The sequence below is a fragment of the Schistocerca cancellata genome, chromosome 2, assembly GCF_023864275.1.
Source record: "Schistocerca cancellata isolate TAMUIC-IGC-003103 chromosome 2, iqSchCanc2.1, whole genome shotgun sequence".
NCBI classification, from domain to species: Eukaryota; Metazoa; Arthropoda; class Insecta; order Orthoptera; family Acrididae; genus Schistocerca; species Schistocerca cancellata.
In genome coordinates this window covers 586819095-586838494 of record NC_064627.1, presented here as the reverse complement: position 1 = coordinate 586838494, position 19400 = coordinate 586819095, and the positions used below count along the sequence as shown (strand labels likewise).

At 43.4% G+C, this 19400-nt stretch overlaps 1 protein-coding gene across 2 annotated transcripts in view; it reads left to right on the top strand.

Moving 5' to 3' along the window:
- LOC126162202 (cysteine-rich secretory protein 2-like) overlaps positions 1 to 19400 on the top strand; it is a 236938-nt gene that overhangs the window by 92514 nt on the left and 125024 nt on the right. For both annotated transcript variants that reach the window (XM_049918540.1, XM_049918541.1), the window contains exon 2: positions 6040 to 6188. The gene's annotated coding sequence lies outside the window, so the exon portion shown is untranslated. The remainder of the gene's footprint in view (positions 1 to 6039; positions 6189 to 19400) is intronic.

The window sequence follows — 19400 nt, the reverse complement described above, 5'->3', positions numbered from 1 at the left end:
TGAAACATAGGGTTTACACTTGTCTGGTGTGAGACGTTCCCTGGGGGGGGTCCACCGCTGGCCGAACCGCACAACAACCCTGGGTTCGGTGTGGGGCGGCGGAGGGATGAAGTGGACTGCGGTAGTCGTCGTGGAGTTGTGGACCACTGGGGCTGCGGCGGGGACGGAGCTTCTCCGTCGTTTCTAGGTCCCCGGTTAACATACAATACAATACAATGCCCGCCCGTCAACGGCAAGAGTTTCTACTGCTTGTCTTCGTGCTTGCCAAACTCCGCCTTAACAAGCAAGGTCCCCAGAACTCTCCCAAATCTAAAACATTTGGAACATTATTAGCTGGGTCTTCCAACCATCTCGGGATATTGTCGATCTAACGAGCCAGTTGGACAGAATTTGATACGATGTCCCTCAGGAGGACATCCAACAGCCCTGTCAACCTATGTAAAGCCGAATAACTGCTTGCGTAAAGACCAGAGATGGATCAACGCGATATTGACTTGCACAGTTTGCGAAGGTCTTTCTCCTGAATAAATCATCCAATTTTTCTGAAACTGCGAACATTCATTTGTCTGTACATGTGCATCACATCTGCTGTTTTCCTTTCCATTCGGATAATTCTTCCGTAGTGCCTCGTTTCTTTGCCTTAGAATGTATAAAGGCCGCATTTCGAAGTCTTTCTGACAAACGTCTAGTGGTTATGATGATATCATGAGGAACAATTTTTGTTGGAGATAAAATGTTCGCTGACCATTCCCGCCCTCGCTAGGCTCGTTTTATTAAATTCGCCGGTCCTAGGACGACTAGACTTCACCGCACTACCAGAGTCTACTAACCAGGTGTACGGCATCTGCATATACTACCTATCCCAGTAAACATATTTTCAGCAAGAAAACCGTAGGATTGAGAGTTTCTGAGCGTTTAGAAGCTCAGTGTAGCTTCTTTTACGCAGAGGAGGTGAATGGATTATAGGCAACACGCACTGCATGCGAAAGCCACAGAGTGCCTCTGCCCTGCCGCCCCTCAGAGGAATAAACAGTTACAAAAACGCCTAGCGTTGTTGGGAAGCTTCAGCACACATTATACCTCTAACAAAACTGTTCCTCACGACGTGACCTATCTACCCTAGATGCTTGTCGCACAACGTTTGTACACAAGAGGCGTTCCGAAAGTAAGTTTCGACATTGCTCTTCATGGAGAAACTTTATTGTGAAAAAAATAAATACACTGTGTCATCATGAACTAAACACCTTACACTATTTTTCCACATAGACGTTACTCACATTGAGACATTTGATGTACCATGAAATTTGTGTGAAGAAACCACTATGGTAAAATTCGGTCCCCTCCTGTGAAACAAGGAATTATTCGCTGTCTGCTTCAACTTAGCGTTGGTTTGGAGGTGGTGTCCCGAGAGTGCGGCTTTTGGGGTACAGTGGCGTACCTGTGTTTCAACGGCTGTGATGATTCTGAACAGGAATTCATATATCTCTCGTGCTTATCGCATCAAGTGATCGAGGCTGATCCTCATTTTTGCACTTTCGTGATCCCGAGTCAGGTCTTTCGGCACCCATCTTGCAGACACTTTTCGGTAACCCAACATGAGCATGTGATGGGCTTGAGCACGGCCAGTACGCAGTATGGACGCCACGTCCGACACGTTTATGCACCTGTCCGCCAACACCGTGTCCTGTGCTCTAACAATTTTGTTTTCATTCGTGGATGAGGAGGGATGCCCACTTCGACCTACATCCCCCCACACTCTGCCCTTCTTCTCTTGACATGCTACACCAAGGATCAATCATTTGATGAGACATGTCCTCTACGCCATGCATGGTCTATCGGCGTAATGGATGGTGGACGCACCAGTCCTACGTGCCCATTCATACCGGGTAAGAGCACGCTCTTCCGTTGGCGATCGCGCTGTCCGTTCACGTCCATCTGTCCATCTGCAAGCGTGATTTGTACTCGGGCACGCTGGTCTGCTGCTACTCTTTCTTCTTCGGCACTCTGGGAATGCATCAGTCCTTCTCCAGACCTCCTTCGGGATCTCGTGGTGTCCGCTGTTGAGTATATATACACATATGAAAGGTAATTGTTCTATAACAATCCCTCGGGGTACGCCCAAAGCTACTTTTACGGAACACAACTCAACTTGGGCGCTATTATCCACTTTCTGGTATCGTGGCTGAATTCTGCAACGGCGACGGGGCATTCTGGTGGCAGCTAACTGCTTCGCTGCCTGTTACGAACTTCTTAGCTCCTTACTGCTGCCAGCTATATTGTTCCTCCGTATTTCGATTTTGCCTCGCAGCCGGTTGGCGTGGAGGAAAGAGACTGGAGGGGAAGGGTTATAGAATTTAGACGCAGTGGCATTTTCAGCATCGTATCTATAACAAAAAATTAATGACATTAGAAAACATTAGTCTTAAATAGTAATGTCTTGAAAAATGAAGATCACATTCGAATGTGTTAGTGTTTTTTGTACGGTGCCACACTAAGGAAACGCGCAGTGCGAGGATAGAACTTTGAGGAGTCTCTCATGTAAGTGAAACTGTTCACCAAGAACAAGAATATGTTTCTGACGCCAGCCGGAGTGGCCGTGCGGTTATAGGCGCTACAGTCTGGAACCGCGTGACCGCTACGGTCGCAGGTTCGAATCCTGCCTCGGGCATGGATGTGTGTGATGTCCTTAGGTTAGTTAGGTTTAAGTAGTTCTAAGTTCTAGGGGACTGATGACCACAGTAGTTAAGTCCCATAGTGCTCAGAGCCATTTGAACCATTTTTGTTTGTTTCTTACGACAGTCGTTTCGAAGGGGCAATAATTTCACAGTCGCAGAGTCTCTAGTGCAATTTAGTGTCTTAGCGTATTTTGCATATACAATGGAGACTTTCATGGTCAGCGTTTGTGTCCATGGTGATATACACTCAGCAGACAAAAGTCATGGGACACCTTCTAAAATCGCATCGGACCTACTTTTGCCCGGAATAACGCAGCAGCTCGACGTGGCATGGACTCAACAAGTGGTTGGAAGTCCACTGCAGAATCTTGAGTCATGCTGCCCTTATAGCCGCCCATAATTGCGAAAGAGTTGCCGTAGCAGGATTTTGTGCACGAACTGACCTCTCAATTGTCTCCCATAGATGTTCGATGCGTTTCATGTTTTACGATGAGGATGGCCAAATCATTCTCTCGAACTGTCCAGAATGTTCTTCAAACCAATCGTGAAAAATTCGGGCCCAGTGACATGGCGCACTGTCACCCATAAAAAATTCCTTCGTTGTTTGCGAACGCTACGACCATGAATGGCTGCAAATAGTTTTCGAGTAGCTTAACATCCAGAGAATCCAGTCCATTCCATGCAAGCACAGCGCATTACATTATACAACAGCCACCAGCTTGCACAGTGCCTTCTTGATAAATTGGATCCATGGATTCGAGGCGTCTGCACCACACTCGTACCCTACCATAAGCTCTTGTCATCAGAAATCGCGACTCATCTGATCAGGCCACGGGTATCCAGTCGTCTAGGGTCCAACTGATATGGTCATGAGCTCAGGAGAGGCACTGCAAGTGATGTCGTGCTGTTAGCAAAGGCACTCGTGTAGGTGGTCTTCTGCTTTAACCAATTAATGCCAAATTTTGCCATACTGTCCTAGCGGATACGTTCATCTACGCCTCACATTGAATTCTGCTGTTATTTCAAGTAGTGTTGCTTGTCTCTGGGACGGACAACTCTACACAAACATCGCTGCTCTCGATAGTTAAGTTAAAGACGTTGGCCACTGCGTTGTCCGTGGTGAGAGGTAAAGCCTGAAATTTGATATCCTCGCACATTATTGACACTGTGAATCTCGGAATATTGATTTCCCCAACGATTTCCGAAATGGGATATCCCACTCTTCTATCTCCATCTACCATTCTTCTTTCAAAGTATGCTAATTCCTGCGTGGGGCCATAATCTGGTCGGAAACCTTTTCACATGAATCATCTGAGTCCTAGTGACAGCTCCCCAGTTTACAGCCGTTTTATACCTTGTGTCCGCGATACTACCGCCATATGTATATCGCTATCCCATGACCATTGTCAACTCTGTGTATGTTTTCTGGTATTTAAGCCGTGATCTTAAAGAACATCTTTCTTACAACGGTTGCTTTTCTTGCTGCGGGAGAATTAATCACCTGCTGGTCTTCTTTGTTCGCTGCTATAAAAAAAGTAAGTAGTTCGAAGATTTTGCTCATACAGAGCAGAGACAGATTCGAAACGTATGTTTCGGCTCTCTGTACCAGGCATACGGAAATTCTCTTTCACGCAGTAAGCAGCAGAGTGAACGTTAATCGTTCTAGCTTCTGGTGATGTCATCCAACGCAGGGTACGAAACGAACATTGCGTTCAAGAGTAGGTACCGCCTATTCAGATTACTAGCGATGTGCAAGTGCGATTTGGAACTGTGTGCGTCAGTCGCCTGCGTTTCTTTCAGTTGCTATAAACATTTTTTTTTTTTTTTTTTTTTTTTTTTTTTTTGCGGGCAACCGCTATTTGTGGAGGAATTGCGTGTCTGCTCCCGTGGTCTAGTTACGAACCCCGACGGCGGTCGCAGTAAACTTTAACGGGTCGTTGCCAGGACACCAGTTACTGCCCTTTCGAGCTGAGCACGCACTTGACGTAAGAATAAATCAACCGCTGATGCAGGTCAATAGGCGAAAACCTCGGGGGAGGTTCGAGGAGTCCTTATAAACGTGATTCATTCGGTGACTACGCCTATTTTCTGTCATTTCGAAAAACATTCCCCTCATGCGATAATGATGCAAACAAATAAACGCTCTCCGGTGCGAAACAATTAAAAGGAGGTAAAATCTGTAGAGAGTCTCAGTTCAGTAGTTGAAAAACAGAGATGTTTTAAAAAAATGGTTATATTGATTTATTTGTTCGTTGTCAAGTTCCACTATGCCTCAGGGTAGTATATTCTCCCTTTATCTGCAGTTGAATTAATTGAACACAGTATGTAGGACATTTCTCAGGTTTAACAACGTTTACACATTTTACTACCACCTAAGATTATGCAAAATCTATAATTCACCTTATCCGTTCTTATTTATTAATGAATAATCCTTCAGGAATGTTCTTTATCTTTAACGACTGAATCTCTGTACCCGTAAATTAGGCTCTCACCCCCTGCTTTTTCTTCCAGTTGGTACCCAGTTCATTAAACATTTTGAAAACTTTTCTTCTTATATCCTTTTGTCCTGTCCATATCACTGATGTTTCTATTGGATGAAATGAATAATTGAATTCTGAGCATCCATTCTGTCCTTGAGAGCTTAGGTTCTAGTTTCTCGTTTACTAGGTGTCGTTGCCTACTATCTCCAGGACACCATCTTCGCCGCTAGTACTTTTGAATTTAGTTTTAATTTGATTATCAAAACTCCTAAACAATCAACTTTTCCGAATGAATTCTTGATCTAATTTCTTAGTCTCGTTTCCCATTATCTATTATTTTCGGCCTTAGATATTTATATTCCAATATTATTGGTAAGTAATATCTGTAGCATCTGTCGTTTTCCTTCTACGAATAAGGGTTTTCTTCTGTTGAGAACAAATATTTGTTTCTTCCCTCTGCGTCACTATTCACTGACTGCTAATAGTCAATTAATAATTTTTTTTCCTTTTTGTAAACTATTTAATAGTTATTTCCTGAAACCTTAGGGATATGTTTGGAGAGTGCGTTAGAGGATAGGAAAGTTCAGCAATATTTCGTTTTGCAGAGACAAATAAGCTGCAAAAACTGGGACGTTGACGAGGGTAAGTTACAGCTCCGGATTTAAATTGGAACAGCTTTACCGCTCTATACAGCGACACCGGTCCCTGTCAAACTCTGCTAATTGTCATCGAGCTTGTGTTTTTTATACTCTTTTTCTCATTTCGCCTGGTGAACACCTTGTTATAACCAGCCTACCTACATCCCACATCCGCAGATTGAAGCTAAATAGATATAATGTTGTCCAGCCGGCGTATACTTATTGTGACGTGCCTGCTGTGTACAGGGTTCCGCAGTCGCTTGTGGCGAGGACGGACAGAGGTCTAGCTGAGGAGGCGGCCAGCTAGCTGCCAGCTGCCAGCTGCCACGCACGGCGTCTCAGCTGCGCGCCTCTGCGACGCGACTGGAAGGCAACCGGCTTCTGCTGTCGACTCGGTGAGCAAGTGCATTATACTGCAAACGAAAAATATGTAGCTTTATGTCGACGCTAGCTTGAAGTGTGTTAAAAAATTATGCCACAAGTAGTCCACTTGTTAGAGGAAAAAAATGAGACGAATACGGCATGTAATTTTAGGTTCCATAGCCAGGTTAATTCCTTTTATATAAAATGGAACGGGATCCTTAGAAATAACCACTTAAATAAAGTGATATTTCTTAAACGTCAGAGACTCTCCCGCGTTGAAGTCTATCAATAGAAGTAAGTGAAAATGTCTCATGTGAAACAATGAAATTTCTTAAGGCTAAAGAATGCACCAAAGACTTTAAAGAAAACAGTGTGATGTTCGGAAACGTCACTTTTTTTATGTTTGACTTTTTTCAGGTAGATAACGTTTCGCAAACGCGTATGATGCTGAGTACATAGAGGGTGTTTTCCCTAAGAGTGGTTCTTTGTCGTTTCAGCAGATATTTGCAGTTACAGTTTTGCAGTGTCAGCCCAAACAAATGCTGCTCGTCGCGACTTTCATGCGACGCCCAGTGTCAGAAAGCGTCGGGTTAGTTTCTCATTAAGGAAAAAAAAAAGATTTTTAATAGCGGATTTCGCGTGCCTATTCCATAGAGCGGCCCCAAATTACTGCGATATTCGTTTTGTGTGTATGTATTAATGGCTACATTAAAACGAAGAATAATGATTACTTCAGCAGTGACTGAGCAGCACCTCTGCATGACACCAGAGCACTCTTCAGTCGCTGCTGAAGCACTGGTCTTTTTCTCCGTGTTTTAATGTCGCCATTAATAATTACTGATAAAACGAATTTCAGACTGAACTAATTTGGGACGACTCTGTCAAATAGGCGCGCAAAATCCGCTTTAAAAATCATTTTGTTCGTCGACAATGGCCGTCGCATGAAAGACATAATGAACAGTATTTCTTTCGAGTAACTCTAGTTACAGATTGCGAAAACGAAACATCTTCTGAAACTCCAGAAAAAAAACGGCTGACCACTGTTAGGAGGGACACCTCGTATTATATGTATACATACATGTTTCGTATGTTTCCTATCCTCTCTTTTCCGGGGGTTCTCAGCAACACTCGAAGCTTTTGATATCACTATATCGCTATTATGTAAAACAACAGAATTATATATATTATATTATATTATATTATACATATTTTATATATATATATATATATATATATATATATATATATATTCCATTGTTTTATATGGCTGTGACAGTGTGTTGCTGAGGATGCCCGGAAAAACAGAGGATAGGAATGAAACGAAACCATTTCCGAAAACCACATTCAACGAATAGACAGAGCACCTAAGACATTGGGACTATTGTATCTCTGCTGGTCACAATAGTAGCTCGTAGACAAGTAAGCAGGAGACAGACTTGGGTAGCTGCGCACACTACAGAATATCAATAGATATTGCTATAATTGAATAATCGAACACATTTACTTATCTTTTGAGAAGCAGTCATGTAGAACATAACAAGCATTTTCAATCTCTGAATAAAAAGTCTTTTGTCGGCTCAACAGCAAACTATCGCTCTAGCCATGCTGACATTCACTCTAGGGGCAGCGCACGAGTGGTGCCTTACGATAGCACCACGAGAATCATAGCATATTGCCACCTCTGTCTTAGAACCACTGCCTTTTTTCTGTGGTAGCATTTGGAGGGCGTGGTTTATGGAGTCCTATTAGAATCACACGAAAACTTGACGGGCTTAATATACCAGGTGAGGAGATGTTAACAGTACACCCGACAAGGGCGTCAGCCGATGTTATGCAGGACTCACATGTCCCGCAAGTACTTGCTAAACTTAATAACAAAATACACATATCTGAGGTGCTACAACATAGTCACCAAATCGGGATGTCTTTATGGGACTGAAACACTCATTTTAAACTGAGAGAGAGACATTGAATACAAAAGAGAAAAAATGGTTTAAATGGCTCTGAGCACTATGGGACTTAACATCTATGGTCATCAGTCCCCTAGAACTTAGAACTACTTAAACTTAACTAACCTAAGGACATCACACACATCCATGCCCGAGGCAGGATTCGAACCTGCGACCGTAGCAGTCCCGCGGCTCCGGACTGAGCGCCTAGAACCGCTAGACCACCGCGGCCGGCAATACAAAAGAGAGAACGATACATAATTACGCACAATTAGGTCTAAATTATACTGACGATGGAATATACAGACAATCAGCAATTAAAGAGAATGAAAGGTTTACCGACATTTATTCCGAAGTGAAAAAACGAAGGCTAAAATGCTACGGGTATACTAAAGGAATGGAACCAAGCAGATTGAATAGAATGATGGAGAATTCTTCGAGTCGCAGTACAAGTTAAGATGTAACAGTAAAAGGGTTCGGTATGGTAAAAGAAGATGTGATGAAAACAGCAATAACACAACTTGTTACACCTTACAGAAAAAAACTTAGGAAATAAATTCAAGACTGGAAAGAAACACTCATTAAAACTGGAAGAACTCACTCTAACAAGCGGGAAACAACTCATTTTGATGGAACGAAAGTAACGCGGCCACAAAGGAAATCTCAAATCAAGCTTTGGAACTGTCATTTGACGTTCATTGAGTAGTCCATTAGAACCGAAACGTGAATAACAGTAACAACAAATCTGCTTTCTTCTTCTCTCTCAGTGGCCTGCTGACGTCAGATGTTAAGTCCCACAGTGCTCAGAGCCATTTTCTCTCAGTGAGATATAAGTAAATGAGTATAATTCCTGTTTTCTATTTGTTATTATGCAGAAAGTAATTGACGTTTTCTTTTATTTTATGTTTGTATTCGCGCCTACTTCCCACGTTTGTAATTCTGTTGTGTACATAGTTCCGCGTAGTCAGCGCGTACACAACTTTCCCACTAGAGCGCGCCCCGCTAAGCACAACAGCGCAGGCGCAGCGCTCGTCCGTCTCCGCACTACGAGATGGCGCTGTCTTAGAAACGGACCAAATTCTGCTTCCGCCGATCCGCGTATTAATATGTTACGCAGCCAATAAGATTGCTGCTAACGTAGAATCTTTTCTCCTCGCGGATCACACTCGCGCAGTGATACCTGAACGCGCGAGGTGTTTTTTTATGCAGTTACGGGTTGAATTATTGGAGGCACAGACCAGTAAATCAATTAATTAAAGAGTTGATGCATTTAATCTGCTTATTTACACATTGAAATAATTTTTCCAGTCAACTGAAACTTTCCTAAGTAGAGGACTATCGAATGGTGGAAGTAGAGCAATGTTCATGATCACCAATCGTATAATTAATAAAATACATAGGAGGGCTTAAATTTACGGAAGTTACCGGGGCCTTAATTTCATATTCAAGCCAAGGCAACAACAGCGCATAGGGAGGCTGATCCCTCTTGCGTTCAGAGAACAGTGGCCACCCAGGACCACCAACCCGAACGTTGGGCGGGAAGAACTGCCCTCTGCAGAAAGTTATTGCAACCATCCGCATTTCTGCTCCCTGTCGAATTCGCTACACTAACCTCTTTCAAACAGATGAAGCACTTTGCTGTGTGACGTCTGAGGAACCAGAACTACGTATAGGTGCTCTGTTAATCTCAGTTCATTGTAGTTCTTGGTAGACATCACGTCTTGACTAGCAGAAGAGCGGTAGTTGTCGATTTTTTGCGATACTTGTGTTGGTTTGGAAAGCAACCATGTACTCTTACGTTCAAATTTTGTCAAGATACTCGCGGTACAATGCTTGTGGCAAATCCGACCGTGATTAAGATGCAAATATGTCGTTTCCATTGCAAGAAATCAGCATTGTAATTACATCACTGTTAGGACGGTAAGCTTTGATGTTCTGCCTCTGCCTGCGTGTTTACACTAGTGGATTATGATCTTCGTTCGTGATTCTAAATTCTGAAGATTCATCTCTGCGCTCCTGATCAATACTCTCTTTTTTTTAGACTGAACAAGTTGACATTATTTTTCATTTGTTTATGCGTCTTTTCATGCACATTTGGTTTTCCGCACAGTAAGCCTGCAGAATGCCGTATAGTCTAAATTTGTGATCTGGCACATTTTCTCTTTTTGTAACGAGACTGCTTCGCATTTCATTGCTTTATCAAGACTGTAACTGATTTAATTACAGTTGTCTGTCTGTTACTGTTCTGTAGGGACATCCTCCTCTAGCATTACTTTTCCTCAACATTAGTTGTCGATACCAGTACTGCTTTTAAAATTTTGGACAGGTCAGTATTATCTCAGTTGCTTTTCTGAAAACTTTCATACAATTTTATACACAGTATGTTATATTTCAAGCTAAAATTTATGAGAAGGAATTAATGTATAAAATATTTTATCACGATGTTATAATCGATAAGTACTAGTTCCGAATGTACAGTTAAAATAATTTTTCTAGAAACATTTGAAATTACGAATTATTGGAACACTTAAAATTTCTGTTTTTAATTACGTAATTCTGTACTGTTTTTATATTTATTTGTGGATTGATTTATGAAATAATAATCGAAATTAGTAACGTAACTAAAGCTAGTAGAAATTCATTTGTTAAGAAAAGTTGTAAGCCCTTTGGAAGATTGTTATTTCTTTATTAATGTGAAAAATCAAAATACTGTATGATAACCTAAAACATGAGGAAATATATTTAAGTAAAAAAAATACTGCAGCAACGATCTTCGAATTCATTTAGTTCCTACCAACCATGAGGACCTGATGTGACATTTTTCAGCTTCAAAAATCAAACCCCTAGACAAGAAGAACTAGAGCTATCTCAACATGACAAGATAAGTAAACTAGACAAGAAGAACTGGAGCTATCTCAGCATGGCAAGATAAGTAAATTAGAAAGTTTATTGCAATCTTCGCTCATCTCAAATCTTCAGAAAAGACATTGTGTGATGGGACTATATATGGAAGTAGCAAGGAGGGTAGTGAGATTACACCCTGTTCCGTTAATTAGTGCAGTTATTTTAACAATCGGATTACCTGCTGTAAGAGAAGATGTTCAATGTCTCCACAGTCCAGGGTTCAGAAGATTCGCAGGGGAGATCATCAGATGGCAGAGGAAATGGTGAGAGGTGTAACTCCTTGCTTCTCTCAATACACCAACACATATCGTCTACAAAGTAAATCAAGAACTTCGTTGCATTTTCGAAATAAGGTCTTTGAAGACCCCGAACCCTAAGCATGGACATCAAATAATTCATTTCAGGGAGGCAGAATTGGAACGCATACTATCAATGGTACTTTACAGTGGCAAATCATACACTAGAAAATTAGTTATTACACTTTCGAAGACTACAATATATTATCAAAGCCGAATTTACCTACATGTAACAAATTTGCGAGTTTTGCGTTGTGAAGGTATCACGCATTGTATAATGCAATGTGAAGAACGTACAAACGATCACATAACTTGTTTGCTAAATTAATCAGAACGACTGCTGACTGATGATACAGTGAGGGAGTAATAGATTAACGGTTCAAACAGCAGTAATCGCAGTGACTGCCGTGTTTGTAATTACCCACGTTCAAATAATACTTCATTCAGACGAGCCGGTCCATCGCCCCGTATTGACTCGCCGGAGAGGGTAGAGTAAACGCAGCAGTACCATAATTTGGAAACATGACATGCCTCTCTGCATGCACATTTGACGATTTTAAACAATCATGATTGAATATTCACGTTGCAGTAGTTTCTAGCAATGACAAAGTTAATGCCTGACTGAGTTAAATGCAAAACGGTAAAATGTGTGCTTTTTTTAGAATTTCATTTTCAGTACTAGGTGAGACTTCTTAATGTTGCTCCATCGACACTTAAATATTGATAAACGATATTTGGTTCAGGAAACAGAGAGACGCAACTGTATTTTTTCGTAGATAACACTAAATCTCTTCTAGTTTAGATGTCTAAAACATATTTGTACCGAGTAAAAAATTTGTGATAAATAGAGTGATCCTCATTTCTGCTGTCGCATCTACTACTGTAAGAGAGAGGAAGAGAAACTCATTCGCCTTGTGATTCCATTTAGTTTAACAACATGAAAACTGCTGGTACCGAATTGTTTTTCTGTTCAGGGGTTAGATATTTTGTATGCGTGGTTTGAGACTTAGGATGAAAGTCAGAAATAAATCGCAGCATTACGGTGTTCTCCAAATGTTCAAATGTGTGTGAATTCCTGACTGCTGAGGTCATCGGTCCCTAGACTTACACACAACTTAAACTAACTTATGCTAAGAACAACACACACACCCATGCGCGAGGGAGGACTCGAACCTCCGGCGGGAGGGAGTGTTCTTCCGCGTTTCCACTGTAAACCCCGTAGATTGTGTTTCATGAAGCAGTTCTCTTAGAATTTCATTTTCTGTACTAGGTGAGACTTCTTAATGGTACTCCACCGATACGCAATTATTGAAAAACGATGTTTGGTTCACTAAACAGTTCCGTTTAACTAATCACAACTGGTTATCACATACGACACAACAGGTTTATTCTGGTACTACATGTTAGTGGAGTGAATGCTCGCAGAAGTCACTATGCCATAGCCTATCTGCATAGTTTATAAGTATTGGTTAAAAGCAGTCTTGATTGCAATTTTAGGTTTTTATTTTTCAACGACGCGTTTCGCCTTATTTAGGCATCTTCAGGTTATCTTTTCTAGATGGACGCGAGAGACACCAAGATCTGCATAACGCATTCCCATTCACAGGAGCTCCTGTGAACGGGAACGCCTTATGCAGATCTTGATATCTCTCGCGTCCATCTAGAAAAGATAACCTGAAGATGCCTAAATAAGGCGAAACGCGTCGTTGAAAAATAAAAAATAAAATTGCAATCAAGACTGTTTTTAGCCAACACTGTTAAGCACTGGTTTTCTGTATGCCACATATGGATTGGAAGACTTTCTATAGTTTATAAGTGTAAGAAAGAAAAAAATATTTGTGCGTTGTGAAGTAAATCACTTATAAAATCAATAAAAAGGAAGACGGTTTATACGCGGTCCAGTCACATTGATGTGATCACCTGTCGAAAGCCTGAATAACCACCTTTTGCGGCGTGAACTTGCAGAAAGTGAGTTAGTGAGGTTCTGGAAGGTACCGACAGGGTTGTGGAGCCATGCCGACTCCAGCGCCGTGGCCAGCTGTGCTGTCTGGTGCAGAAACAGCTCGGTAGTGGTGGTCCCACACATTCTCGATTGGGTTTAAATCCTGCGACTTTGGTGGCCGTGGGAGTACGGCAAACTCATCCGCGTGCTCTTCGAACCACGCACGTAAACTGCGAGCTGTGTCGGACGTTGCTTGTCCTGCCTCGTCCCGAGGAAAAAACAAACTGCATGTAGGAGTGGACATGGCCCCAACGACAGATGCATACTCGTGTTGATCCATTGTACCTTCCAGAATAACGAGCTCTCCCAGGGAATAACCTGAACAAGTTTCCCAGACCATAATGCTCTCTCCTCTGCCCTGGACACTTACGACGATTCTCGTAGGGTCATTACACGTCAACTTCCATCTTTCCGACGGAACATAAAAAGTGATTCATCTGGAAATACCACCAGTCGCCACTGAGAGGACCTCTAGTTGCGGTGCTGGCGTGGAAATTTCAGCCTTCGTCGCCGATGAATAGCAGTCAGTATGCGTGGATGAACCATGTGCCTGTTGCTGAGGTCCATAGGCAGCAACGTTCGCTGAATGTTCGTTGAAGAGGCACTGTTTGAAGCCCGTTGGTAATCTGTGTGGTCAGCTGCTCAATAGTTCCACGTCTGTTCGCCTGCACACGTCTCGGCAGCAGTAGTTCACCCCTGTCATGTATGGCTCATGGTGAATCACAGGTGTCTCGGCGCCGCTTTTGGATAGCGCCATTTTGCCATGCACTATATATTTTAACCAAGGCGGCACGCGAATAGTTTATAGACTTGGCCGTTTCGGAAATGATTTCTAACTTGGCTTGAAACGCAATGATCATGCCCTTTTGGACGTTAGATAATAGCTTCGTTTCCACATTACGACAACAATTGCACTGTTTTCCGCGTCCACGTGACACCCTTTATATACCCTCTACTGCTAGTGCTGCCACCTTCCGTCTGTGAGAGATTATTGTTCGTCGACGTTGAAAACAGGCTGTGGTTACTTTAATGTCACTGAAATGCTTTCTGTACTAAATTCTATGAAATTCCCTCTCTCTGTGGCGAACACACAAGTGTAGGCTTTCCAGTAACTCACGGCAAGGGGAAATAAGCAACAGCAACTGGTTTAGGGAAAACTTGGGAATTCTTCGAAAGTTTCTGCAGTGTTATGTGTTGTACAATTTGATCTCTCTTCCGAGTGACATTCCTGACCTACTTCTCAAATTTCCACATATTACGGTTTTCTTATTAACTTCAACAGCGTTTGGCGTCAGTGTCTAGCACGGATGTGTGTAGGTCGTATCACCTTAATGAGATCAGTTACGTGAAAAGCAACCAGTCCTGTGTCTTAGCTGGAAGCTTTCCAAGACGTGGTATTCTTTGTCCGAACGCTTTACGTCACGTCGCTGCCATAAAGTCACTGAAATAATTAAACTCAGTCTTCATCTGTATGTGTAATACCTGCCTCCGACAGGTCTAGCTGAGAATTACTTTGCAAGTAGGCCGTCGGTACCAACAACGGCTCACTGTTCTCGTATTTGGTGCTACTCTCGGTTGTCCCGCTTAGGGGTTCAAACGGAGACACTAATTTACTTGTAATTCAGTAGAGTTTTTGTAAGCGGAACAGTAGATGAGAGTCCTACATTGTGGCTCACCAATTGGATCCTGTGCAAGTCGTTTACTTATGTATTTCTACTATGTTTCTCTTCTATGAGTATTGATATGTTTCATGCACGTAATCCATACTCGTAGCAGAAAAAAATATGGAAACATCACAAATACAACACATTACAGCGCTTAGTACGGTGCTGGAGACCATTCGCTTTCAAAACAGCTTCCAGTCGTCTTCCAATGGATAAATACACGATCTGTACGGCTTTCAAGAGAATCTTATACCATTCTTCCTGCAAAATAGTGTAAAATTCAAACAACGATGATAAAGGTGGATAGCGACCATGCAAACATCTCTCCAAAGTAGACAACAAAGGCTCAACAGTCCTGAGATACAGTAATGGTGGTGGCCATGGGAAATGCGACTATTGACCCTAGAGCCCACAGAACTTGTCCTGGACAATGCGAGTTGAGTGAACAGAGGCACTGTGGTCTCTGAACACAACGTCATAATTGAGGAACAAACATGGCACCATGGGATGGACCTGATCAGCCGGAATTGTCACGTAGTCATTGGCAGTAATGCGACCTTGCAGACTAAGCGTGGAGAGCATGGGATACCAATATACCGCCGCTCGAATCATCACCGAACCGCCGCTAATGTTTCACTCTCGGGACCTATCTCGGTCAGAAGATGGAAACTGTGAAACAAGACTCAACCGACCAAATGACATTCTTCCATTGCTCTATAGTCACGTTTTATGGCTTCGACACCACGTTTACCTCTTACGGGCCATTGCATCGCTGATATGTGGTTGGAATTCCAGTTCGCCCTACCATGTTCCAGTTCGCCCTACCATTCCCTGCTAATGGAGCTCCCTTGGTGTTGTTGTAGTGCCGACAGGGTTCAGGAGAGCGACATTCAGTTCTGAAGTGACTTCTGCAGCTATCGTCCTCTTATCTTTCGTCACAGCCGTCTTCAATGACTGTACGTCACAATCACTCACCACGTACTTTCATCCACGCTCTGATTTAGCAAATGATGTTTTTCCTCTTTTGGCCGACCGATGTGGCCAAGCGGTTCTAGGCGCTTCAGTCCGGAGCCGCGCTGGTGCTACGGTCGCAGGTTCGAATCCTGCCTCGGGCATGGAGGTGTGTGATGTCCTTAGGTTAGTTAGGTTTAAGTGTAGGGGACTGATGACCTCAGATGTTAAGTCCCATAGTGCTTAGAGCCATTTGAACCATTTTTCCCGCTTTCCCTGTATGTGGTATAAATCTTCGATACTGTGACTCTTGAAACACCAAACCGTTTGGCTACCTTTGTTACGGATGCTCTCTCCATACGAGCATCAAAGGTTTCCCCACATCCGAATTCACGTAGCTTCGATATAATTGACTCGGGGGCAAATAAAACAGCGCAACTTATAGGGTCGGCTAACATCTGCATTTAAGTTAAAGCATGACTTTCTCGTGGTGTTTCCATATTTTTGTCCAACCCCTGCACGTGCTCACGGTAGGAGGCTATCAATTTCTTATAGTGCGGTTTTCTTATTCACACTCGATCATGCGAAACAACAAAAGAACCTTTTGAGGTGCAATATTATAGGAGTAAGCTGAAATTTAAGTGGGCTGATAACATATGCGGCGATTCTATGCAGAATCCGGGAGTATAGGAATATGTGGGAAACATAGATCAAAAGAACAGACAGGAAGATAGAACACGAGTTAAGACATTAGGGAATAACTTTAAAAGTTCCAATGTACGAGGGTTGCTCAGAAAGTAATGCACTGCATTTTTTTTCTCAGTTGGAAACAATAGTACCCATGCGAAACGTTAGGCATGTGTTATTTGAAGTCTCATGAGTGAGCGCGCCAAGTTGCCGTCACTTCCGACAGATAGCGTTGCTGCAGAACAGTTTCACAAGTGGCGTGTATAGGTGGTGTACGTTACAAGCAACGTACCGTCATTGAATTTCTCACTGCAGAGAAAGAAACTGTGGGGAATATTCACATACGCTTTTTGCAAAGTCTATGGAGCATCTGCTGTTAACAGAAGTACAGTTAGTCGCTGGGCACGGAGGGTGAGGTCATCAGAAAGCGGTTCGACGGAGCTCCACAATTTGCGGCGGACGGGGAGACCATCCACGGCTGTCACAGCTGATACAACTGACCCGGCCCCTCGGACTTCCACTTGTATGGGCCATTAAGGGATGCCACATTTTGAGGACGATGAGGAGGTGATTCACACGGTGAAGCGCTGGCTCCGCCATCAGGACAAGCACTGGTACCGAAGGGCACACACGCCTTTTTTTAACGCTGGAGGAAGGCCATAGGACGGGATGGAGAGTACGTGGAAAATAGGGTGTGTAGATAAAACACCTTACCTTAGTATGTGTAATTATCATTATGTTCAATAAAGAATTGTTGAAGAAGAAAATGCGGCGCATTACTTTCTGGGCAACCCTCGTACTATTCGAAATCATAGACAACAAAAACTGTTGGAAGAGACGATCAGTGGAATACACCGAACATTCTTTTAAGTTTGTGTTGGGGATTGAAAATCCATGAAGTTAAGACCGCACATGAGTTTTCCTGATTTGGATAGCATGGCAGCTGATGCGCATTACAGCGTTCTTGTTGCCCATTATAACGTTCTTGAACGTTCAAGAACGTTTTTATAGCCATCAGCTGCCATACTATTCAAATGTACCACGTTACAGCAACACATATATGATGATCTTATTTATGAGGTGATGTAAATAATGATTGTGTCAGTTACGATGTTTTAACGGCACACCGTTTTTGTTTTATGGCCATCGTTAAATTACACTGGCCACGTAAGACGAAAAGCTGTTTTTAACGATGTCATTTACGGATGTTGTCATTTTAAGAAAGCTTTTAACAATGTGTGAAGCCGTAATGGCTCCAACACTAATAAAGAGTGTTTATTATCTGAAGGTGGCTAGATTGTTAGTCGAAATGAGTAATCCATTCAAATAAAGAAGACTGCATGTGCGATCTTGACTTTATTGGTTTTCAGTCCGTAACATAAATTCAGTCCGTAACAGAAATAAAAAATTTTCCACAGATCGCTTATCTTCTGGTCGACAATGTCAACAACTCGATATCCTGCAAGTAATTGGAAATGTTGGGTATCAGTGCAGCTATCAGGTGAACAGGTTGGCTCAAGAGTCATTGCGGGTACATCAAACCAGTCAGAAGACCGACGAAAACAGCGCCCCAGCTGGGAAGAGCGACGCGACGGAAGGTCCAGGAGGGGGGCGTCCGGGGCCGTCCCACGCGTCCCAGTTCGAGTCCGCCTCAGTTGCCCAAGACGCGCACACAGCCGCCGTGTCGCCGGCCGGACAAGACATAAATCGGCGGCGGCCTTTGGGCGCGCCGCTGCAGATCTCAGGATACCGGCAGCGCCCCCAGCGGACACGGGACACGCCGGCCCCAGCTGCGATTCGGGCCGAGGCTGGCCCGCGCTCGCCTTCTGCCGCGCGCCCACTCTTTGTAAGACCGCCCACCTTTCACCGGGCCACGACGATGCTTATCTAGATTCCCTTTTCCTAAGTACTGCCGGCGCTGAAATCTGTTCCACCATTTCTCAGGATGTGCAGCCACACGGAACCGTTGAAGGCAGGTGAAGTATGTTATAAAAAGTTCACAGAGGTGTGTTTTACTGATAGACATTCAAGAAGTGATGGTTCGCGACCGATCGAGGTGGCGCAGTGGGTAAAGACACACGGTAGATGCGGGGGGAGTTGGATTCCAAACGTGTCCAGCTACGCGGGGTTTCCCTAAATCAGTTCTCAATAATTTTTGGGTGGTTCCTTTTCTATAAGGTTCCTCCTATATCTCTCTTGTTTATGCACTATATGATCAAAAGTATGTGGTCATCTATTGATGATTATGAGGTCCCATACTCCGAGGAAAATAGGGGACGATGCTGGAAAACCGCACCGCCGTACTAGACAAGTTCCTAACGGAGGTGGTTTGCCATTGCCTTCCTCCGACTGTAATTGGGATGAATGATGATGATGAAGACGACACAACAACACCCAGTCATCTCGAGGAAGGGAAAATCCCTGACCCCGCCGGGAATCGAACCCGGGACCCCGTGTGCGAGAAGGCTACCGCAAGACCACGAGCTGCGGACGGTTATGTATTAGTGGACATTAAAATAAGGTTCCGGCCCTATCTTTCTCATTCATGTACTGTATGATGGAGAGTATCTGGCGGCCGGAGTGGCCGAGCGGTTCTAGGCATTTCAGTCGGGAACAGCGCGACCCTTACGGTCGCAGGTTCGAATCCTGCCTCGGGCATGGATGTGTGTGATGTCCTTAGGTTAGTTAGGTTTAAGCAGTTCTAAGTTCTAGGGGACCGATGACCACAGATGTTAAGTCCCATAGTGCTCAGAGCCATTTGAACCATTTTTGGAGAGTATCTGGTCTCCCA